General features: G+C 39.3%; 1 long non-coding RNA gene across 11 annotated transcripts in view; it reads left to right on the top strand.

The window, feature by feature from the left end:
- Positions 1–25,716, top strand: part of LOC113986870 — a 126,344-nt gene that overhangs the window by 37,389 nt on the left and 63,239 nt on the right. For 2 of the 11 annotated variants that reach the window (XR_003540291.2, XR_005564423.1), the window contains 2 exons: positions 1,651–1,750; positions 6,115–6,221. This is a non-coding gene — a long non-coding RNA (uncharacterized LOC113986870). Of the gene's footprint in view, positions 1–1,443; positions 1,568–1,650; positions 1,751–1,886; positions 2,018–6,114; positions 6,222–10,778; positions 11,010–24,963; positions 25,091–25,716 lie in introns of those variants that run through there. The other 9 variants (XR_005564420.1, XR_003540293.2, XR_005564424.1 and 6 more) reach the window with 9 other exon arrangements.

Here is a 25,716-nt window from a genome sequence, read left to right as displayed (position 1 = left end):
AAAAAGAGAGAAAATCCTGTGTGCACATGTGCTCTCACACATCTGCCCATCACATTGCCAGGTGACAATTACTTCGCTCATATACAGTTTTAGTCGTTTTTCTTCACCTACTTTTATGACTACTCGGCTGCATCCAATCACAAGGTTCTTGTGGAAATGAGTCTATACAGAATTCAGACCCTTCACACAGGAGTTCATTGTTCATCACTGAAGAGCTGCTCCGCTCCAGACTGTTGCCCCCTCAGAAGAGGCCAGTCTTTCACTTTATCTAATTAAACATTGATTGCTTTTTCACTGGAGTCCAGTGAGTAGATCAGAATAGAGAGATTTGTCAGCTGAGGAATCCTGTGAACAATTGCAAAATCCATATCTCCATTTGCAATGGACCCTGTGCTGGGAAAATTTGTGTGACTTAAAATGTATTCTTATGAAATCAAAATTCGAATTTTAAGCTTATAATTCTTGAAGCACTGGATAAAGAGGAAAAACTCTGAGTATTATGTGACTGATGGTGACTTTCATGCAATTCATTGTTATGTTTGGGGTTTTTTTGACCAGCAAAGTGCTAGAACCTGGATTTTGTTCTGAACAAAGACATTTCTGGCAAAGTAATGCAACTGCCTACTCACTTGAGTGTTTAATGTAATGCTCACTTATGCAGAAGTATGCCACCTGCTGATGCATAAAAATCACGTCTGGTATCACCTGTGTCTTATCTCAGTCACTGACATGGCCGAACTTTACTTAGTTTAAGAAATATGAGCACTCTGCTTGACTGTGGATAAGTACATATCCTCGTATCACTGAACAGCGCTATTCTAGCCCAGTGCTTACAACTTTCATAATTTTATACTGATTTTGTTGGTACTATCTGTGTTTCTACAGGACCTTCTGATATATTATAAATTTTTCTTGTACAGTCTTTTATTTTAACATTATTTTCAACTTGGCGGTATTTTGCTACTGAAGTTTTGAGGTAGTAAAAACACAGTTGAGACTTTTACTATCTTCCATTCTACATAGAAAAGATACAGTACTTTTCAAGCCTGTGATTCGATGATATTCAGTAGGAAGCCAAAACAGCAGAGCTTGGTTGGTTTTTTTTCACCCTGACAAAGTGCTTTGAAAATCTTACCACAGATTTCTTGTCCATTGTCGTCCATATTTCCAGAAATGATAAGCACTCATTCCTGCTGCTGAAACAAATAAAAACACACAGTGCTTCTACAAACCAGATTTTCAATACAAGTATATTAATGCTTGTTTTTTCCTTATAGCAATTATCTGTGCTTCATATTATATTGCTGTTAGTATAAATGTAGAGATAATAGTAAAAAAAATAAGATTGGTCATCTCGCTAGGAGTTGAGGCTTTTTTTCAGTTTTTTTTTTTCTTCTGTTTTCAGAGTAAGCAAACAAGTGAAGCTGCAGAAAGTGGCATAGGTGCTTGAGAGGATTATTTGTAAGACTATTTGCAGTGCCATCTTGAAAATGCATTTTGGAAAGTTGTAATGAAAAGGAGGGATGTTTTGGCACAGAATCTGAGAGGAAAAACAAAAATGTTTAAAGTAAGAGTCAGTGTTGATAACTCAATGAAATTGCCAGAAGGGATTGTTTTGCTGGTAAAAGTTATGTGTCGCTTTTTGGCCAGGAAGACAACTCCTGACAGAGATGCTTCCTACAGCACACCATAGTAGTGGGAGTGGAATAGCTGCTGCATCACTAACACCTGTAAGCATCACCTGGAAAAGGTGAGCTTAGGGCGGGAGGTAGGGTGGGGGGTGGGCGCGAGGGGCATGGGGAGGGTGGCGCAAGGGAGGGAGTGGAGAGGGTGGTGCTGGGGGGTAGTGCCTGGCGTCACATCCCGCTGAGGGATGGGTCCTTAGGGAGTGTCATTAATAAGCTCGCAGAGAGGGGCTGGTGGTGCCTGTGCACAGAAGGAGAACAAATCAAGGGTACACCAAGCCACGGAGTACAAAAGGGGCTGTTTCGAGCAGAATGATGGAGGAGAATGTGCGGTGAGTGACAGCCGGGTCTCCTGGGTAACAGGGCTCACCGGGAGCCGGGTTGCTGCAAGGCGGTAGAGACGTGAACAGGAGAGGGGGAGCTCAGCAAGGGCCTGAGGCTGCTGTCAGAGCAAGAACGAGCTCTGAAGGACGCCCAGCGTCTGCAGCAGCAGGGTGCTGACATACAGGAGGATGCTGAAGGAGCCTTTGCCCTGGGGATGGAGATATGAGTCATGTAACTCTCTCCTGAACCTGCTGGTACTGGAGTGACCCTTGTTAAGCAGCCTGAACAGTGCTCTTTTAACATCTCCACTGAAATGGGAAAATTGTTTCCTTTGGAATGGAAAATTTAAATTATTTAAATTTATTTATTAATTTTTAAATCAGTCTTAAACTTTACAAGCTTGAATTTCTAATAATTGCTGTTCCAGCTAATTTATAATTTCTGTGTTGCTAGGATCTGTAACATAGCACTTGCAGCTAAAATTGTTAATGAAATAAAGTCTTTTTGGGTGACCTTAATCAAGTTCTAAAAATTGTTTTCATATTTAGTCACAGAGCGTTATAAACACTTTATAAATGCCTGACAATCTATGGGAAAATATTGATTTTGACCACACTGTGTTTTCAGAAGTTTGAAGTTCTAATAAGAATTTAACTTTTTAAAAAATTGGTGTTTATTCTTTAAGGTAAAATCATTAGAAACAATTTTCTTCACTCAGTATATAGCAGGAGAATCACGTATGTATGTTATAAAAATTTAGCGATCCCTTAAATGCTGCTAATAAGTGGAATAAGTCTTTCCGTGTGTAACATTCTCTCCTTTACATGAGAGAAAAAATTGTAGTATTTTGGAATCTAACATATACCCAGCAAATACAAATATATGTGTATATATATATTTATATATATATATATGTATATGAACGTGCATACATATACACATTACACTTATGTATACAAACATAAAAAGGCGGCATTCACATTTTTTAACCCTGTGTATCTGCTGATCTACTGAAGGGACCTAATTTCTTTCTCTTTCTCTCTCTCTCTTTCTGACCTCTCTTCCCCCTTTAGTTTTGGCAGAGAGAATAAACCCAAACCAGCTCTGTTGTCTTGGTTGTATGATTTAAGTCATCAGACTAAAGACTAGGAGTAAGATCATATAAATGAAAAGAAAAAAACCGCAACAGAACAGCTATAAGAGATTGAGACAAAACTGTTCCTTCTTGTGCATCAAAAATATGTCACTTTCCATTTTGCAAATACTTCTGTATGCAAGAATCCCCTTCAGGGTATTTAGATGACTCACATGCATAATATTACACACAGATATTGCAGCACCAAGGTCTTGTTTGTTGAGTTTCTCTTAGAAAGTCTTTTATTCGTGTGAAAAATGCATTTCACTATAGATAGCCCTTGCCCAGGTGTAACCCCATCACAGCTCAGCTTGAAGGAGCAGTTACTCCCCGATGTAATCTTATTTTCAGGAGAAAATAACTTATTTTCAGGAGAATGATACTGGACCGTGTTTGTGAGGACTGGAGTCAAAAAGTGCTCTGTGTAAACTACTAGAGATTACCTAAGAAGGACAAACATATCAAAGTAACATAACAAAGTATGAGAATACCACATTAGTGATTTAACCTGTATTTCTAAACTATTATACAGAGTGACTTAGTTTGGGATGCTCCTGTTGAGTGGTCCCTTTATTTTAATTTAAAGTATAGATAGCTGCTTCTCATTTTGTGTGGCAGATGATAATTTGTTTGTTTAATGGGTTGCTACAGAAGCAGAGCTGAAGTGCTTTGTGTCTTAATTGCTTTCGAAGGTCACAGTCCTGTAAACATTTTGGCTCCGACAGTGGCAGGTTTCTGTGCTCCCATACTGAATCGAGGGGGGTTCTGCATGGATACACTTCCCTGCCCCTGTGCTAATGTTTGCTAGCTCAGGGCCGAATGCCCAGGCTTAACTCCACGTGCATTAGTCATGCCATTGAACTCAAATGGGGAGGTGACCTTAGGAAGCACCTTACATCAGGGATGCTCAATGGATTATTCTTATGGCAGTTCTGCAAACACAGCCAACAAACCTGTCTTGCCTTGCAGCCTCACACAACCAGAAAGACAGAGCCAATGGGTAAGAAATTTTAATCTAATAGGAAGGCAAATTTATAAGGTGAAGGATAAGCAGGTCCTGAATGTGTAATGCAGCTTTTGGATGTGATTCATTTTTAAGATAAAGAAAGGAAACAAACTAGCAACTAGTATGTTTTTAATATGACTAGCAAAGCATTTCTGAGAAATATTTTCTACAAAAATGTTGTATTTTATGTCATTACATACTTGTAAAATGCAAAATTAATTAACTTCAGAGAATGACAATACATGGAGGATATAGATAGTGAATGTCCTCACCTATATTACATTTACCTATATTTGAAATTTGAAAAAAGGTATTTTACGTAGCTTCATGGAATGTCTTGAGGTTATGAATAGCACTGCCTTGAATGATAAATATCTTTCCATCTCTCTTCTCTTTAGACAGTCTGAACTTTGTTACATCTTCAGAAAGGCAGCTTCTGCTAAGCACAGTCATAAAATAATTCAGCACTGCTTGTGTCAGAAATGTATTTTTTACCCAGATGCAAAACACACAATCATTATGTTAAGGGAATATTCTCATGTAATATTACAATTATTATCCTGAGAATTTTACCTATTGAATGTTGGAAATATGTACACTTTCATATCACTTAGATTAAGGCACTCTCTAAAAGTAATTTTTCTCAGCCCTAAATTTCCCTGCATATTTACATCTTTGTAGTATGTCTTTCTAACATTCTACACTGGGACACAGCATGCAGCTACATTCCAATAGCCTGCTTCCTTTTTTACTTACCTGATGTGCTTTGAAGTGGGTCTTGATGCTATTCTGCTTTATGTGCATGGGATGGACACAGTTATATTTGGAAAGGAGTTTTGGTGCCATCAGATGGACATACGACTGGGAGCTGCGTTCCTACATACCTGATTCAAAGTCTCCATCCCTTTTATCCGATTCTGCAGGAACTGCCTGCAAGACTGCTGATGTATTTGGCCTAGTGATAAAGACAGATAAGCCTTGTGTGCATCTTTAGCTCCACTCTCACGAGGATATTGTGCCAATGGCTTGATCTGCCCTGTCCTGGCTGCCCAAAGGTGTGAGTCAGCCACCACCCTGTGTGTGATGTGTTCTGGTGGAGAAGCAATAGACTATTTCAGACAAAAATCTCCCTGCAACCTGTTACCTAGGCCATAGAAATGATCAAAGAAACCTGAGCTCAAATACGGACTCAAGACTTAATGGGACAGTTTCAGTGTAGTCCAGATTGCTTGTATTTGTCCACTTCAAAAAGAGTTTATTCTGGTCTTTTTGGTTAGATACACAAGATAGTTTGGAACTTCAGCTAATAAAATGGTCCCAAGCTGAGCTAAGCAGATGCTGCTCAGTTCTGCAAAATTATCTTATGAATTACTCATACTCTAAGCTGTTTCTTGTCCAGCAAATATTTTTCTAGAAGAGATTTCTTGCATGAACCTCCACTAATAGCAATACCTATTACATAGTGCTTTAAAAATAACACATCTGCTTTGAGGTAAAAGGCCTCACAATCAGTCATCGTGGCAAAGATTAAGTTACGTTTTCATTCCCTTTTCACAGTCATACAGGTATACACAGAGGTAGAGTTTATTTAGAGGTCAAGTACAAGATATTATCAGAACTAGGGTTAAAACTAGGGATTTTGCAGTGCTGTTCATTTACTTAGCGCACTACGGATTTCTGTTTCATTTGTCCTTTTACTCTAATACAAATGAATTCATTACAACAAGAATGTTAAAAAGCAAAGTATGTGAAACATTATTGTGTACTTATGTCTGTGTCATGCTACCTGTAAAATTAATGATTCATCTTCTCTTGGTGGAGAAGCACACATCTGTATCAGGGTGTTCCACATAGAATCAAAGAAAGGAGATTTTGTTATTTAGAGTTTTATTTAAAGTAAAAAAAAAATTAGTAAGCTTTGTGGCAAACATTTTGCTAATACGCTTAATAATTCTGTGTTTCAGAGTAGTGTATGGCTAGTGACTTTTCTTCCTGAGGAGAATGACTGAGATGTCTGCTTGGAGTTATTCCTGGAATTAGACCAGCATGAGGTCTCCTCTACCAATCAGAGGTAATACTGCTGAATGGCAAGAAATCTGAAGTGATATATGTCCAACTATCTATGCGTTGACAATGTCAACCCTGGAAAAAGTTCCATCTGCCTGGTGCCAAAGGAAAGAGTTGGGAGAATGGGTAAACCTGGGTGACATCAGTCTCTTCTGAGGTATATTTAGTTGATGGAGACAAAAGCTTCTCTAGGTAATAGGCAGGTTTTATTAACAGTGATAGCCCAGACTTGTGCCACAACTAAGCAGGTTATTGAAGGTTAATTAATTAGTTATCTACCTAACAATACACAGCATAATGGCAGATACAAGAGTGTTGTCGTTTTCGGTTAGTTTGTAGAGCCTTTATAACCTCGGAAACTCCACTAGAGGAAAAATCAGACAATATAATACAAGACAATTTAATACAATTGGACAGTTAGTTAATATTAAGTGTTATATTAGTGCTCAGGCCTAAGCCTTCTGCTAGAAAAAAACCACTCAAATTCTGGTTTTCTGTTATCTAGTGTTCACCGGAAGAGGTTGCAATTATTTTCTATCAGGGTGAGCCTGACATAGTATGAGAGCAGAATCAGCCCCACTAGGATGTACACACATAAGTAGGGCAAATACAATTTACCAAGTGATATGTATGAAAACTAATTTCCTTACTATGGAATGATCTTTTGAAATGTTTTCTTTAAATGGTGATAGCTAAAAAGCAGCAGAAAATATACCCGGGTCTGTCTAATTCTGCATTATTGGGGTTACATAACCTGCATCTGTCCTCTTCACTTTGGATAGTAGTCTGGCCTTGGAAAGATTGAATTATTGTGTAATATCTTTCTCTAATTGTTTCTCCCTTTAGAGTATTTAAAAAATGGGTTGTGTTGACAATAGTAAAGGATAAAGAATGATAAGATATCTGTAGTACAAAATAAAATACTGCTTCTGCTAATAATTTTAGCAAGACCAAGTCAGTATGATTTTAGTGATATTATAGGTACACTGTGCTTCTGCGACCTTTTTTGGGAGGTGAAATAACTTGCCAACATTCCTGTTGTTTGTGCAACCTGAAAAACCTGCATCAAGACACTCAAATTACTATCAGATAACAAATTAAAATATCATTAAACATATTGCAAACAATATCCTTCATGTTCAGAAATCCCATTTATTTCAAAGGTGTGACCCAATTTCAGTGGGAGCTCTATAAACAGGAGGTTGAAAATCTAGGCTCTTAATTATAAAATATCCTCACTCCAAAAATAGAGAGGACAAGAAACAAGCACATTTTAAGGAAAAGTTTGAACAAAAACATTTTTCACAAGTTTGTCAATTTGTCAGTTATTTCTTTCAGTTAGCATAACTCATGTTTACACAAGTTAATAAATGTCTTATGTACTAGGACCCACTTCAAGATTTATAGGTATCTAAACATCTCTCAAAGACTGTCTTAAAGTTACTTCATTTCTTAATAACTGTCTCAATTGCATACTTCCTGTCAAAATGTGTCACAATACGTATATATACAGTTCTCATTAAGAGGAAATAAGCATATACTTATGTGTGTGTTTAAATACATATATATATGCACATCCCCCTCTAATTTTTAGTGGTCTCTAATTCCAGAAGTAAGTGAAATATTTATGCTGTTGAAGGGCATTATTAAAATGTCCATTATTCTGTAACACAAGTGCCAATTTTTTAATTGATTTAAAAAATATTTTCTTAATTTTAAGTGCAACAAAACATTTAATCTCTCCACAATTTTAAATTGTATCTCCACTCCGTGAAACTGTTAATAAGATCTCAGACTGATTTTAATGTTATGGAGCTTATTTGGCAAAGATAAAAAGACAGGTCCCTTTCCTTGCGTGAATACTTCATAAAGTTATCAGTTTGGGAATTCTGTCTAAAAGTTTCACTAAAAGAGAATTGTGCAGTTGAGCTCTGAAAAGTTTGGCAGTGCAAGAATTAAAGCTTCCTTCAAAACCATTCTGATACTGTCACATACTGTTTTTCTTACTTATTCAACCAGCAGAGCTTGATGGTAGGATCTTCAAAGCTGCAGCACAGGTTACTTTCATTTGAGCCAACCAAGTAACCAATAGCTGAGGTCAGACACTTTTCTGGACTTGGGCCACACTCAGAGGGAGACACTATGTGTATTTTGTCTTTGAGCTATGCATCAGTGAAATTCAGGGTAGGGAGACTGCTGGGCTCTGCGTCTGGAGCTGGGGTGGGCTTGGTAACCCTGCAGTTCTACAAGAACTGTAATCCTATGGGAATTTTATTTGCAAAGTGAGTATTCGTTGACTACCTGTGAAGGGACTATGAGACTAAGAAATAAGGGCTATAAACTAAGTGGAATTCTTCTGAGCACGATGGAAAAGAAATGAGAACAGTCTTTTTGTTTCCTGAATCACACCTAAGTGTACTTTCTATCCATAAATCAACTTTTTAAAGCTGGCGTTGTTTGTTTTTTTTTTTTACCCTTAGATGTTACATATAACTCTCTTTGCTATAGAGAGAGTGCTGTAAATATATATATATATATATGTATGTATGGAAATAAAACCAGGAGACAACGGAATACGGTGCATTTTAAAGGCATAGGGAAGGAAGAATACCCTTGGGAAGTTCCGTCTGAAGACTGCAAGGCTGGTGCTTATTTTCAGAGATGCTGTTTTCAGTTTTAGCTCATTCTCTGGAGTAAAATCTTTTTAGCAAATAGTTAAAATTTTTTGTTGCTCACGTATCCTGTTCAAGATATGGTGCAAAGGTAAAGCTCTGAGAAAGTAATTGACAGATGGATGTTTACTAATTCCAAATCCATTTAGTATCCTAAGTATCATGGCATCACAGTTTTTTGTTGATAACTCAACCACCATCAACTTGAACTACTGAAAATGAGTGTAAAAGCGTTAAAGACCCAGTTTGAATCCAGACCAATATCAGGCTACAGTGTATGTATCACCATAAGGAAAAATCAACATTTTTTACATGAAAATATCTAGTTTAACTTTTAGAAAAATCTTAGCATCTACTTGTATGAAAACAATAAAATTTGCTTTTTAACATTTTTTTTCTAATATATTTTGCACTAGCATTTTTTTTTTTTCAAATTTCCAAGACAAAGAAAATACATGTATTTGGCTACTACAGAAACACATGAAAATGCATGAGTCTGGATGAATGTTTGTACATATATAAAGAAAAATCAGATTTTGACAGCTAAAACCAAAACATTGTTTCTGCCCTCTATCACCAACAACATAAGGTAGGATGAAAGCAACTGCAAGGCTAAGCCAACCAAAACTAACAGAAATCATCTCAGAGCAGGTCAGTGAGTCCCAGTAGAGAATCTACCTGATGAATAAGCCAAAACCAACCCTAAACAGGCGTATCTCCCTGTTTGCAATCTGTTGAAAGCTTCAGAGATGAATTTCAATGCCTGTAGCTCTTGCCTCTCTTCTGCATTAGAGGCAGGTGAATACCTTGCAACAATGTCAAGAAGTGTTTGTTCATGTCTTCGAGTGACTCACTATAATTATCTCTGCTCTTATGTATACAAATATTCTAAGAAAGGAATTTACTGGACAAAACAGACACTAACAGAAAATTTTAAGCAATTACTAAACATTCATGATACAGAAACTTTTCATTCATACCCAAGAATGTTAAAAACCTCATTCCAAAGGTATCATTAGCCCAGTAGGAGACAAGAAAAATCTTATGTTACTTATATAGCCAGATAAGGCTATTGATTTAGAAATAATTATTTTAGATAAAAAAATGCTAGTTACTTGTTGAATAAATAAATATATCAAATATTTCTTTGATGTAAGTATATCAAAGATGATGTAAGATAACTTGCAAAGATACTTCATGAGATCACTCACCAGTTACTATCCTGGTGAAACAGACTTTACTCGGGGAGATTAGTTTCACTTATTACCAACCAAATCAGAATAGGATAATGAGAAAAAAACCACAAATCTTAAAAACCCCTTCCCCTCATCCTTCCCTTCTTGTTGCTATGGAAATAAAATGCATTCCAGAACCTCACAGCCTTCTAGGAAACTCTTCATAACTGCACACCTAGGAAGGGGCAATTGCTTTCCTTGTCTTGTGAGTTTGTGGTGGGGATGGGAATGGAAAGGCAAGGTGTGAATGGGTTACCTTTGGATCTGTTTTCTTCATCTCTAGTTTATTTTCAGAATTGTCACCTGGGATGAGTGTGATGATTCATAACCATGTTTTCTTTAAAAATCTTCCACAGCTAACTGATTTCTGGCAGCTTTGTAAGTGTCTAATGGAGGGAAAGCACCCTTTTAACATTGCTCCCAGGAGTCTGGACTTCCTAAATTTGCAGATTTGTTGTGTGAAACAACACCATTGCAAAAGACTGCATAAGTTAAACATTTCGCTATGGAGTATGGGTTGACTTTTGAAACTCTTTATTGTCTAAAAGTGGGATGTTCACCAGTGGAAATCTCATGACTGAGATTCTCAGACCCTGGGTGCAATGTGAAAGCACCACATGGTTTTATAATTTTTTTTTTTTTTTTTTTTTGCAGCAAGGTTTTCCACAAGAAAAATGAGAGGAAGTTGAGAATAAAGCCCATGTACCCCTCGCTGCATAAAGACACGCAACTATCATAGTATTTCAGTTATTGTAGGCTGGATTCTTCTTTGGTTGTTTACATACCCACCAATCTGTTGACTTTATTTAGTTGGAAACCCACTCCTGCTCTGTCTCTAGTACTTGAGATTGATCTTATTTCTCCTACATTGGAAAAATGTCTCAGGTGAGATATAAAAGGGATTCTTAGTCATCTTAGACTAAAGCTCTGTAAAATCGGTGTTTTATGGTATAGGATGATAAGCATCCCTAGGCTTCTCAGGGAGACTCCAGGGTGAAGCAGGTCACACTGAGAGTCACCTCTTGGTTTTAAGTGAGGGCTCATCATGGACTCCAACAGGAAGGAGCTCCTGTCTTCTGTGGAGGAGGAGAGAGTGTTGACTGCTGTCATGGTTTGCAAATTGCCCCCCCGGGAGCCAGGGGGCCTATAGGTGAGGTGATTGGATTCCAGGGCAGTCTCCCCTGGAGGGCCAATCACTGCTTGTTTTGTTTGCTCCTGTGAAAAATCATATATACACAACCGCTGGAAGTTGCTGGCATTTGGTCTGTCTGTCTGCTGCTGTGTGGGTTTGAGAAGGCCCAGGGGTGGCAGAGCCCCCTTTTTTTCCCCTCTGGGGAAGGGGGGCCCTGCGGCCCCACAACTCTGGCCAAGCCAGGGTTGGAGGCAGCATTGGAGTGAGTGTCTGTTGTGAGGGAAGGGACTCACAGCGCCTGAAGGTAAGCGGGAGAGAGGAGCCAGGCCCTCTTCCCCCTACTTTCCAGCTAGGCTGCAGAGGGGGGCTTCTTTTCCCTCTCACTGTAAAGTGGAGGGGAGGTTCAGCATTGGAGCGGAGCCAAAGTGGACGGGCTGAACGCAGCCCAGCGCCAGGGAGATAACCCCAGGCGAAATTGGAGATGGACCAGAGAAAGGCCCGGAGGATGTCCTTGCAGTGATTTAAACAGAGGACAGCTGAAAACTTGGAGGAGGAATGAAGATTCCGGGATGCGTACGTGTGATAAGCTGACTGAACTACAGCAACCTACGGAACCGAGGTATGAGAGAGAGAATCACACACAGCAGAGACTGACACAGAACCACGGGAGCATGGACTCAAAACTATCTTCTTGGACTTTGTGAGGAAGAAGATACTTCAGTTGTAGCTGGAGTGGTAGCTGGATCTCTCTCCATTACACACAAGGGGGTCTCCTCTCACGCCTCTCAGCCCTTCAACTCCAAGCGAAGGTCTCTCTCCCATGGACTCAGCGATAGCTGGGACAGAGGCTTGCTTCACCACGTCGTATCATGAAGTGCGGGGATCTTTGTGTCAGTCCCTTTCCTCAGGGGATTTAAGTTCCCCCTGAGTCAGAACGTTTAGGGCAGCTTTTAGTTCAGTCTTTTGCCCCAGGCATTCTACCAGAGCTCCTGTACTCTGTCTCAGCTGCCAGTGTGGCAGCAGCAGCGGGGGGACATGGTCACCTCCCCCGCATTCCATCTGGCCATCCCGGTCCAGCTTCCAGGACATTGTGGTGGTTTGAAACTCCCAAGAATCCAATTTCTAAGTTCAAGCCCCTTCCCACAATTTGCCCCTGTGAGAGGGTTTAGTGATGGCACGGACTTGATCTCTTCCTCACCTCATGTGGAGAGTTTTCAGAAAAAACAAAACCATTCGTTATTGGGGGAAGGGGAAAATATTTACAAAGGTTTATTTACATACATATATATATATTTACATTGAATTAAATTCCTCTTTTCCTTCAATAAAAGTCTACGAAGAAAAGAGAAAAGTCTTTCTGTCACTCCTCAGGCCACAGTTCCTTCATTTCAGTTTTTTGTGGCACTGGTTAGTGTCTTTAATTTTTCTGAGGCAGCAGATTTAAGTATGGCAGTCAGGATTTTTGTCCTTACTTTGTGGAAATTCCAACCCCAAGCCCTAGCCTGCGGGGGATTTTCCTTGGAGACCTTCACTTCTCTTGGGTTAGAGCATTTAAGGCAGCTTTCAGTTCAGTTTTACCAGAGCTCCTCTGCTCTGTCTCAGCTTGCTAGCATGGTAGCAGCAGCAGCAGCGGAGGACAGGGCCACCTCCTCCGCATTCCATCCTGGTTCAGCTCTCAAGACGACTCCGAGTTTTTCAGCTCCTTTCTCTCTCTCTATCTGCTGCTGCATTTTGGGACTCCCGAAGGGTTTGGAAGTCCACCCCTCCTCTTCAGGAGATCTCTGGGTTTTGGGAAAGTGATACAGTCTTACCCCAAAACAGCCCTGTTGAGTTTTCCTGTTTTGTTGCCAGCTCTCCCTCCTGCAGGAACATCTCTGCATCTTTCAGCCAGCTTCACATTATCTCGCTGCTACTGGCTGTCTTTTGGCTTTTAGCCACCGTTGTCTCTGTTCAGGACTGCTCCGCTGCCGCTTTCAATGTCTTCTGCTGCTGCTGACAGTAAGAAAACTCTTCCAGCTCTTAATTATGGGACCCGGTCCAGCTTTGACACTATATCGGGTCTCCCGTAGCCTCAGCTGGGGGCCCTTGGCCCCCAGAGGGGCTCACTGCTTCCCCCGGCTCAGACCATGGCTACCTACTTTCTATACTATCTTCACCACCTTCTCTTCCGTTTCTGTGGGTATGTAATTTCCGTAGGGCGCACGTGGACTATGGATTGGTCCAGTATTATCAGTGGGGCAAACCACTGCTACCTCAGAGAAAAGGTTTTTCAAACCACCACAACGTCTACGAACTTTTCAGCTCCTCTCTCTGGTGCATGCTGCATTTTAGGACTTCCATCCCGTAGGAGTCCATCCCCTCCTCCTAGCAGGGGTCTCAAAGGGGCTTGGGGGATTTGATTCAGTTCTAACTCCAAAACTGTCTCTATTGAGCTTAGTCCTCTCTCCATTAGACATCTCTGTGTCTCTCTGCTTAGCAGCATGCCGTCTTTGCTACTTGTTTCTTATCTTCTTGGCTTTCAGCCATAGCCTTCCGCTCAGTGCTGCCTCTGCCGCCGCTCCTGCTGCCCACTCACAGTGGAGAAAGACTCCCCCAGCTTTTCAGTCACAGAACTCGGTCCAGTTTAACACTGTTTCCGGGTTTCTGCAACCTCCCAGCTGGAGGCTGGGGGGGGGGCCTAGCCCCCAGTGGGGCTCCTGGCCCCTCAGCTCCTCGTGGCTTCACAACATGGCCACTTCTCCTCCAACTACATCATCATCATCCTTCTTGTCCGGTCTGCTGTGATATGTTTAAATTTTGCAGGGGCACTGATTGGATCAACCCCAAGGGACACCACCCCCTCGGAGGTTACCATTTTTTAACTCCAGAGGGAAAACATTTTTTTCCCCACCACAGCTGCCTATGCACCGTAGTGATTTCTGTGTCAATCACACACACAGTGAGGCAGAAGCTGGCATGATAGCATACATGACAAATCAAAGCCTTTTAGATTTTCTGAATATCACTTATAACTTTCATGAAACTACTGCATGAAGGGCAAGGTCTTGGTTTGGGAAAGACAGCACACGGAATATTGGTATGGATGTGTGTGTGGAGCTCACTGAGGATTTGGTAGTTTGAGTGATGTTTTGACAACTCTGAGCCACTATGTGCATATTACTGGACTGTATCTTCCAGTTTTTGTAGACTATGCCCCACACAAAATAAATGCCATAAGAACAGAAACAGCTGCTACTTCCACATATGAAAGATGACCTCATTAATCAGTGCAAGAAATAATTGGAACAAATTCAATGTCACAATTAAAAGCACCACATAACTCATTATTTTATTTAAAAATATGCACTGAACTATCTGAATTGAGTAATTCTGGCAGCTACCAGAAAGGCATAGCCAAATTCTTACAGATAATATTTTGTCTCTTGAATTATGGAGCTATTTTATTTATACTGTGTCATATTGATGAGGTGTAACCAATTTTTCTGCTGGGAATGCTTTGTAGCAAGGTGATGAGTACAGCATCATGTTCTTTAAGACTGGTGTGAGAGCACCCTCCTTTGAGACAGAAAATACTTTTTGTCTTCAGATTTCTGCAGGGAGGTGATGATGGTGGTATTATAACAATTGAGCACTACAAGAATAATTCTTGTTTGGAAAGAAATGTAATTATATTGTGTTTGATTAATTCCATTATTTCCACAGGATCTTAGAAATTAAAGAAATAGTTAATCTCCTGTATATGAATCTCACAGAAGGAAAGGTACTTGCTATAATGCAAACTCAAGCAGTCAAATTATTCCTTTCTTTTTACATCCAAAAATTCTACCAAAGGCAAAGACTTTTTTAAAATGAATTCGTGCTTCTCTCAAGTTGGGCCCAGTTGTGTTCCTGTAGCAGCCAGTGGGAGTTTACCCTTCCCTTTCCCAGGGACAACTTTAAACTCACTCTTACCTACTTTTGGACGGTAACCAAGAAACTGATTCTGAAACCTTCCCTCTCATTGGCAGGTCCATGAAATTGGTGGATAAATCAGGATGAATCAGACTCAAATTTCCATAACACAAAATACAGTTGTTACAGTATACGAACAACAAGAAAGTAGTAACACAATTAGGGGATCCAGTCTCTTTATTTTCAGATGCAAGGCAATGAGGAATCTTCAGAGCTGACGGCTGTGTGTCCTTATAGATCCTTATATTATAAAATATACTGAATTTGACAGATAACTTTATCAAGATACATATAGTTAGACATATAGCAGTTAGCTTATTTGACATAAATAAGCAGGTATTTCCCAATTGTTACTACCACTAGTGTGTTTGCTTAAACTCTTAAAAGAAAAATTGAATGTTCATCAAAGTGAAAGATTTTTGGAGGCAGTTTAGACATCAACTTATTATTTTCTCACACTATTATAAATCTGAGAGTATTTTATAAGCAAGAACTTACATCTGGTTTAATGTTGAATTATATTGATAATGCTAATGTTGGAAGACTGTAACAATTTTAAAGAAGGAAAAATGTTTTCTCTGTATATAAGTTTTGCTTTGTCACTATGCTGCACTCTATGTGAGAAGAACAAAGATTATATGCATAATAAGACCATGCAAATGAGATGAAATCAGCAAAAGTATGGTAGGGGAGGAGAAGCTGTAAAATAGAGTCATCAGTATAATGACAAAGAAGTAGAAAAGTTAAATGTTTAATCATTGCACCTTTAAGTTTATTTATCCTCTCATCTTTTTGAGTGTGGAGGCTGAGGCTCTTGAAATATCAGCATGAAAACATCTCTGTCTTGGACCAAAAGCAGGATAATGTTATTTAATAGACTGTCCAGATATACCTCCCTGACCTACAGCTATTTATTTTTATTTTTTAAAAGAGAAGCAGCGTGGTAATAATTAGCAGCAACAATAGAGGAGAGGGAGAACCCCTGCTATTTGTGTTTTGGTGAGGGTGTTTCTTCTTGCCCTGCTTCACTGCCTGGATGTCAGCTCCCCATCTCAGACATGGTGGAATCTCTTAGTACAATAGAAGCACAGTAGCAATATGAATTACAAATACATGTATATTTTACTGCACTGACTTTCTCTTCCCTTCCTTTAAATAAATGTAGTCTAAAAATATCCTCCACTCTAAACTGCTTTACTACTGAGGCCAGGTCTTGCAAAAACACTACAGTTACTTATAGAAGAAAACAAAACCTCAGGCCCAAGACTGAATAAACTTCATCTCCAGACTTCATAATGTTAATGTAAACTGTTCTGCATCTGACTGCAAATTAACTATGTTTTTGAAAGATATTACTCTCATTTAATAACATGGAGTACACACTCACATTAAGAGCAAGGATATTTCACTTATGGAGAATTTATGGGGGATATCTTGCTTCTTCAAATAAAAGTAGGAGAAAAAATGTAGGTGCTATATATGTACATATAATGGGGGTTTTGTTATTGTTGTAGCCCAGTAAAAGTAATTTGTGTCAGCTTTTGGAAAAGTATTATCAATTATTTGTTCACAAATGGATCTCAAAAAAAAAATGAGAGGAGAAAATACACCAAAATAGTATGGAATTAATATTAAAAATATTTTTAAATTTTAGAACCAGATTCAGCAAATTTTCTTAGGAGAAACTACTCATGTGAGTAATCCATTGATACTGAGGTTTATTTAGATAACCATAGAGACCTGCAAGAATTTGCAGAATCAAGCTCAAGTTTGTAAATATTTAGAAAATAAGTCACTGATTAAATACTTCTCTTCACAAGATGGAAATGTCCATTTGACAGTTGTAAAATATACTCATGAAAGGCTCTATTAAAGTGAAAATTAGCTAAGTATTAATTACTTCCTTTGAGCCAGTTAAATCCTTTCTTTACCCTCTACCGAAAGAAAAATTTTTAGCATTTTAACTCTTTGCAAAAAAGCTTAACATTGCCAATATCACAATCTGGGGCTTAATCAGCACAATTGACAAGGATTTACGAACATTTTAATTTCAAATGAATTTACATATATACAAACATATGTATGTGGACATAAATTCTTTTTATTACAGCTGTTTTACAAAAACAGAACCTTAAGTAGTTGACGTATTAACAAGCCAATCAAAATACTCTTCATATATCTGTAAGTCCATAAACCTCTTAAAACTGTGTCTTAAAAAAAACACCAAACAGATAAATTATGGAAATACAGGCTGTATTACAGAATATTTGCCAGTTATATCTTGATTCTTGTTTGAAATTCCCACAAGAATTTAGGTATGCCAGTGATATAAACTGTAGTAACAGGAAGAAAAAGTAGAACACAGGGACTTGTAAATAAATCCACGAATGACAAGAAGCAAGAATGCTAAGATTATGTATGATACCAGTACAGTCCTTTGCTTGTAAGCCATGAAGTAGGCAGTTGTGAGATGCAATATTGCAAGCGTTGCAGAGGGGGAAGTGTGTGTGTGTGTGTGTGTGTGTGTGTGTAAGACAGGAGAGAAGGAGGAGGAAGTGAGAGGTGGATGGGGGGAGAAGAAGGGGGCACAGGAATGGAGGTGAGGAAATGCAGACACAGTAAAGCATAATAATTTTCCTGAATGTCTTCTTGCTTAAATATGGTCCATCTATTGGTATCCTATTGCTATCAATACTGTAAGCAGAGTCAGAGAAGCAATTGGTGGTCTATCAATAGTTTGTCTTTGATTCAAGTACTCTTTGACAATGATAAAAGTATTTGTAACTTCAGGTATGAGGAAAAATTGTATGTTTGCTTTAAGTTAATTTTCAAGATACAGCAGTGTTTGTGTGCCTCACATGTTTAATGGGTTGCTTTCCAATCATAAAATACTAGCATATATCTTAGTTACTTAGCACACCTTATTAGTAGTGAATTAATATTAATAGTCACAATTTATCTTTTAACAACAGCATATTTTAAAAAGTTACAGTTTTAGGGACATAAGATGAAGTGAAGCACAGAGAAAACAATGTACTTCCTTGGTGTTATTGGGCTCTGTGGAGGCTGTTTTGTGAAAGTATAGGGTATTTTTTTTGTTTGTTTGATGGATGCTACGGCTTTAACAAAGAGTGACTGAGTTGGCTTAACAAAGAGAAGGAGGACTGAGTGTGTTGCTTGCAACAGAATAACCACCTTCCAGAGCTCTTAAATCCACACTAAATGTAGTGCGGGTCCTGAGTGGCTTTTGTTTTCCATGTCTTTTGTAAGCTTTTACCACTTGATTTTTTTCCCCCCCCTTGCATCAAATGTCAAGTTAATTTACAGGGCACTATTACTGATATGTTTCCTTGGTCTGTGGTTTTCTGTGAAAGGCAGGCAGCTGAGACAAGTCTTGGGGTGAGGGGGAGGTGCAGAAGGTACAGTGTATGCCTGTGCCTGCAAATTGGCTTGCCCATGTGGCAGCAGGATGAGGGAAACCTCCCATCCTCATTTGCATCCTGAAGAATATCCAGGGTTAAACCTGACTGATTTCCATATGGGATTTAGACCTGACATTTATTATTTGGTTCTCAGACCTCTTGAAGGCAAGTTTGTTTTCCACTCAGATGGAAAAACCTTCCAAGATAAATAAAGCTGGCTTAACAGCAGCAGCAGCAGCAAATAAAATATCTTTGCTATATTTCTTACAAATTTATCCTATGTGATTACCAGACAGATGCTTGTCACCAAATTATCGTATTTTACTCTTTAGCAATTCAAAAGAAAATATCTATCACATCTACTACATGTCATTTGGAAAATGTCTCCATTTAATTCCAGAAGTTTATTTGCCATAAATAAAATTATAAATCATGGGTATAAAGGCAAATTGAAACAACCCTTGAAAAGCTATGTAAGAAAGATTTTACACCTTTCTATCTTTATGTAGGGAGGTGATTTTCTACCTGGTCTATGCATCAATTAGTGTTTTCCATGCAGCATGAAAAACGCAAATAACTCTTACATGTGAGTGTGCACGTAGTAAATTTTTAACATAGAACTAGCTCATTTTTTATCACCTAATAGCTTCATAAAATATTTTAGTGTTGCTTAGCACTGCAGTTTTAATAGCTAGTCGTGACAAAAACCCATAATACAATATTTTAATAAAATTTTAAATAAACTAGACTTTCATTTTCAATGAGAGCTAGTACAATGCTTTGACTTGTTGCTAATTTAAAGGAAGACATTACAATTTTTACCAGATGCTGCTCTCCAAATGGCTCTCCAAGTAACTCTGATGCAGGATGTCAACACTTTTAGTGAACTTCTTAGTGGCTTTCAGGATGAGGGCTTTAGCAGGCATATCCACTTAAAAGTGGCTACCAAATCTCTAGTCTTTGCGGAACAGTTCCTGAAACTTAGCTTGTTCTGAATAGTGAGAACAGAGGATAAACACCAGCTCAGCCTCCAGGCTGATCCTACAAGTGTTAGAGTATGCTAACACAAACATATTCACTGAGAGCATATAGGGGTACAGCCTTAGTGTTTTCCTACTATGTTTTATTCAATGAATTCGTGATCATATAGATCATCCAGAAGCCATGCCCTGATGTCTGTTTTGGCCCCATGTCTGTAAGGCACTCAGTGTCTTTGGGGGACCATTTCTAGTGGCTGTGTGGAGGTCTCCATGCCTAGACCCTTTACAAACAGAGAGCAGGTGGGGGTAAACCTTTGTCACTCTTTCTGTGGCTGACAAAAGCACATTATGTACTTAAGCAGAGAAAATTCCTATGCTTATGTCAATGCATATCCGTGCTTTCTGAAAAACATGTTTAAGACATTCATTTGATCATCACGGATGCTCTGGCAGATTATCAGTTTTAACCTTTTTGAACATGTAATGCTTGGGGACCATACTGTTTTGTGCAAATGGGAGGCACGTGCACCCAGACTCATGTGCAGATGTGCACATCTGTGAGCCTAGGTACGCTGGTGAAGCATTTTGCCCTCCTTTCATACACAGTAACACAACTAAGTTATATTTGCAGTGTGTCACAGTCAGATTTATAGTGTATGTATATACAGCTACAAATATGTAAACCGCCTGATGTGGCACTCCTGCATAACGCAAAGTGAAAGTTTCCCACATTGTTTCATTGACTTCTGGCTAATTTCCCCAATTAAATCTAAGATCATAAAATCATAGAATCATAGAATCCACCAGGTTGGAAAAGACCTCTGAGATCATCAAGTCTTGAACCAACACTGCTATGGTTACTTAGACCATGGCACCAAGTGCCACATCCAGTCTCATCTTAAAAACCTCCAGGGACGGTGAATCCACCACCTCCCTTGGCAGCCCATTCCAATGTCTGATTACTCTCTCCATAAAAAGTTTCTTCCTAATATCCAACCTAGATCTCCCTTGGCACAGGTTAAGACCATGCCCTCTTGTCCTACTGACAGTTGTCTGGGAGAAGAGACTGATGCCCACCTGGCTACAACTCTCCTTTCAGGGAGTTGTAGAGAGTGATGAAGTCTCCCCTGAGCCTCCTCTTCTCCAGGATAAACAACCCCAGCTCCCTCAGCCTCTTCTCATAGGACTTGTGCTCCAGTCCCTTCACCAGCCTAGTTGCCCTCCTCTGGAGCTGCTCCAGCACCTCAATATCCTTCCTGAACTTGAGGGGCCCAGAACTGGACACAGCACTCCAGGTGTGGCCTCACCAGCGCTGAGTACAGGGGAAGAATCACTTCCCTGGTCCTATTGGCCACACTGTTCCTGATCCAGGCCAGGATGCCCTTGGCCTTCTTGGCCACCTGGGCACACTGCTGGCTCATGTTCAGCTTCTTGTCAATCCAAACTCCCAGGTCCCTCTCTGCCTGGCTGCTCTCCAGCCACTCTGTGCCCAGCCTGTAGCACTGCAGGGGGTTGTTGTGGCCGAAGTCCAGGACCCAGCACTTGGCCTTGTTGAACCTCATCGCGTTGGAATCAACCCAACTCTCCAGTCTGTCCAGGTCCTTCTGGAGAGATCTCCTGCCTTCCAGCAGATCAATGCTCTCCCCCAACTTGGTGTCATCTGCAAATTTGCTAATGGTGGACTCAATCCCCTCATCCAGATCATCAGTAAAGATATTAAACAGGATTGGGCCCAACACTGATCCCTGGGCAATGCCACTAGTGCCCGACCACCAACTGGATGCAGCCCTGTTCACCACCACTCTCTGGGCCCGGCCATCAACCAGTTCTTAACCCAGCACAAAGTGTCCCTGTCCAAGCCATGGGCTCCCAGCTTTTTCAGAAGAATGCCATGGGAGACGGTGTAAAGATCTTGCACAGTAATGAAAGGCAGGACTTCCAGTGAGCTCATCTTCCACTACCTTGTTACACAAGAACAGAACTGTGTTTATTTCTGTTAAAAATACCGTACAAAATAGCTTAGAAAAAATTGATGAATGAAACAAAAATACATCTATTTTCGTAAGTACAGACACAGTGCTGTATTTATGTATTTAGAAGAGAAAATGAATGTTATTCTTAAAATTTAAGAAGATTAAGTTCTACCAAGAACATATACCATTAAAATTAGAGCACTATATTTTCTCTTTTATGTGGTCTGCAACATTTTTTCTCTTTAGGCATATCAGCATAGAATAATTTCTATTAAGACTGAAGGATTCATAGAATAATGAACTTTTAGGTTTTTAGTGTTTTAGTTGGTGAATATTTTGAGGCATGTGGTAGTGTAAATAAAAAAGATTTTATTTTGCAAATTAATTAACTTTACAACAATATCCAGTAACACTGACATTTGCAGTGTAATAGGCAATTTTAATGTTCTTTTGTAAAAACCTGGACTTCTCAATCTTGTTGCATACAGACGTGTGGTGAATATCTGCTGATATTTTGAGGTCTCACAGTGCATTACATTTTCATCTACAAGTAGCTTTACTGATCTTAAATGAAACCATGTCATGAATTTGAAGGTCTAGCTGGTGTGCTAGCCACTCAAAATACCAAGTACAAATATGCTCACAGTTAGTAATTGTTACAAACAGTAAGTTTTTAGACTACATTTCAGTTAATTACATTTCTCTAATAAACAGCATATCCAAACCTCTGTGAGAGAACATAATTGCAGTTTGCCATAGTTAACAGCAGATAATTTAATATTATTTTCACTGGAGTTAAAATAAAAATGAGGAGAAAAGCTTGCTAAATTGCTCTATCAGTTGGCTGATTAGATTATTGAAGTAATTAGACTCAGTAATCAAACTCATTTGCAGAAAGCAGCCCAATACTTGAGACATTATAGTCTCAATTGTTATCTGTAGGGAATGGAAAAATAACGTGTAAAATATCTACAGAAAGACTTTTATTCCTTTGACATAAATAATTTGCATTAAGGTAAGGCAGTCTTACATGCATGCACATATATGAGATATGCATTAAAAACCTGAAGCTTTAAAAAGTAATGTGCTAGTAAAATATTTGATTTTTAAAATATTTTGTTCAAATTCGTACCAGTTCACACTGCTCTCAGGAGTCCAAGGAAATATTAATAACACTACAGAAATAAAAAGAATTTGTCACTCTCATTTAAATTGATGTATGCTCCTGTCCTATTAATGTCACATTAGATAATCCTGAAAAATTACCATGAATTTCCATACTTATGCATATTCATGGGGGTGTTTTGCATAACACTAACAGCAATTTGCAGGACGGGTCTAAGAGGGGAGGGGGCTGATTAAAGACTGCATGATTTAGAGGACTAAAATTGTTACCAGCAACCTAGAAATAGACTCAGCAACAGTTCTATTTCCTTTGGTTTACAATACCAAAACAATGTGTCTTGCACCACTCTTTTGATGCTTCCAATATGCTGGCAGTTTTGTGCACCATACTTAGCCAAAAAAATTTTATTAATGGCAGTTGTAAAGAAAACTGGGAATGAGAAACCAGAGGAGTGCTTCTTCAAAATTGCCTTTTTTTTGTGGAGGCTAGAAGGGTTATGCTTCCAGCACCTGTTCACCTGACCCAGGTGAGCCTGTTGCAGATTCAAGTGCATCCTCACTTCTGCACCTAAGATGAGGCCCAGGCAATATTCAAGCAAACTGTAAAAAGACCAGGAGAGACAGAAAGGTTGTCCTGCCTCTGCTCAATAACCTTTTATGCTGAAAGTGGAGAGCAGAGATAATCAGAGCCTCTAGAAGTAATTATTGGCAGGGTTTGGGCAGCACGGATGCTTGGATAAACAGCTATTGTTCTTTCCACCAGATTCCCAATAGAAACAACAATACTGGCATTGTCCTCCACTTCTCATTAAGGGGCTTTGGAGAGGGAGCTGAGTGTAGGGAGTAGGGTGGGAAACTGACAGTCAGACCGTGCTCCATAGGAGCCTCTCCTGATCCTGCTGCAGCAGGCTCTGGCTTTTGGCATCAGTGGTGCCAGCTGCATGGGGAGAAGCCAAACATGTCATATCATCTTCTCATCAAACCTTCAGTGCGGGGGCAGAAGTGCCGTTAGAGCCTAATGAAGAAACAAACACAAAAGAGAAGCCTAGGGCTCTTACACACACACATTCGTTTGCCCCCAATGAGATCCCGCCACAGAATGTTTCATTTCTGGTTTTTTTTGTGTTTTGGTTTTTGTTTTGTTTTGGGGGTTTTTTTGTGAGTGTGTTTGTTTGTTTGTTTGTTTTGGGTTTTGTTTTGTTGGTTTGGTTTGGGGGTTCTTTGGTTTGGGTTTGTGTTTTTTTCTATTTTTTTTTAGGGAGAGAGCACAACATGGGCGAGATGGTGTTGCCTGTTTTTTTTTTTAAACATCATGTCATGACCACGCAGTGGTAACCTGGGAAATTGCAATTGACTAAAATTGCATTTGCAAATACTCTGTTCAGTAGCCACAGAATCCATGAGCCTGTGCTTTCAAAACACTGATATTGTCAGTATTGCACCACTCCCATCCAAAATGTTCCCTTACACACTCTACTAACATGATTGCATGCTTTTGGATGAAAATTGTATTCATTTTTGTGTGTTGCTAAGCTCAATCTGCTCTTCATGATCAACATCAACAAGTAATGGCCCCAAGTTACTCCTAAACTGGGTTCCAAGCTCTTCTCCCTGAATGATGATCTCTTCCATAAGCCACTCCATCAATCCCATCAGTGCTTCTCTTGGGGCCAAAGGCTGCACACCATAAGCACAGGAGTCAAAAAGTAGTAAGGAGTTAGACTCAGTCTTGTGGGTCCTTCCAGTGCAGGACATTCTATGATTCTAATTCTCCAGTCCCGCTTTGTCCTTCTGTGTTCAGAGCAAGGCAGTCTTAATCAGGATCCTGACCCAAAAACATTTTGCATATCCTATTTGTGGTGGAGCCAACAGAATTTTTGTGCTTGCAGCTTGAAGAATTAAAGCCCTGGTCTGCAAGTCTCTAAACTACACTGTCTGCTGGAAAGGCTGGTATTAAATAATGTAAATCTGTGTAAGATGCCTTGTAGAATTATATCCTCAGCAAGGACTTGGGATTTGGCCCTCTATCAGGCATTCTTAAGTGTAAAGGTACACCTAAACCTGTGAGAATTTGTGTGCTTGAACGTATATTACCAGAAAAATTAACTGAGGGAAAACATACATACAGCTTTTTGTTGAATTTATATTACTAGATAATTTGGAGGCTGGAGGTTATTCAAATGTTTATTTATAAGGTATTAACATACAGACAACTATGTGTGTACATAAAAATATTTCTATTTTGTGTTTTCATAGTTGGGGATGTGTGAAAGGAAGCCAAACACTGGAAGCAGTTCTCAAGTGTTTCTTGCAGAGACACGTACCTATTTACCTGAAAGTGGCCAGGAGGTTTGACAGGCATGATACTACAATTATTGTTATTGTAAGTAGTCAGTCATCTGCAGAAGGGTGTGCTCTTCACAGACCGAGTGCAAAGTTTCACTTTGTTTATGCCGCATTTAGCTGTCTGTCAACCATGGGATGCTTGTAGTCTGTTTTAAATGTTAGTATTCGAAAGAAGACAAGGGAATCTTAATTGAATGATCTGTTTGCCAAGCTGCAAGGCATGCACAGAACCTGTACAAGAGAGATCCATAATAAATCCCTATTCCCAAACCCTGGGTGCATGTTTGATGAAGGTAGACTCTTGCTATAAAACAACGATGCAGAAGGACCTACACAGCATTTCATGTAAGGAAGTATCTGATTGTTAAACAGGGACTTTACAAAACCAGAAATCCTTTATAGTTTCTGGTTTGTACAGCCAAATTTTGTGGAAGGATGAACTGAGAATTGTTTGCAAAGTTCAGTTCCTCTCAAAGTATGCTCTACTAGAGAATCAAAATGCATAAATATCTGAAGTATATAAAACATACATTTTATGAATGCTGGCACGTAACACCAAGTCCCCAACAGACTAAAATACTGTTTGCATGTTATATTAACCAAAACTTCAGTATGTTTTAATATTCTGACTCACTTCTGACTAGGTGGCAAGAAGAAAAAGTG

The sequence above is a fragment of the Pipra filicauda genome, unplaced genomic scaffold (assembly GCF_003945595.2).
Source record: "Pipra filicauda isolate LSUMZ 115617 unplaced genomic scaffold, ASM394559v2 scaffold31_size4109673_pilon, whole genome shotgun sequence".
Lineage (NCBI taxonomy): Eukaryota > Metazoa > Chordata > Aves > Passeriformes > Pipridae > Pipra > Pipra filicauda.
The sequence above is the reverse complement of the archived record's forward strand: the minus strand, read 5'-3'. Positions and strand labels throughout refer to the sequence as shown.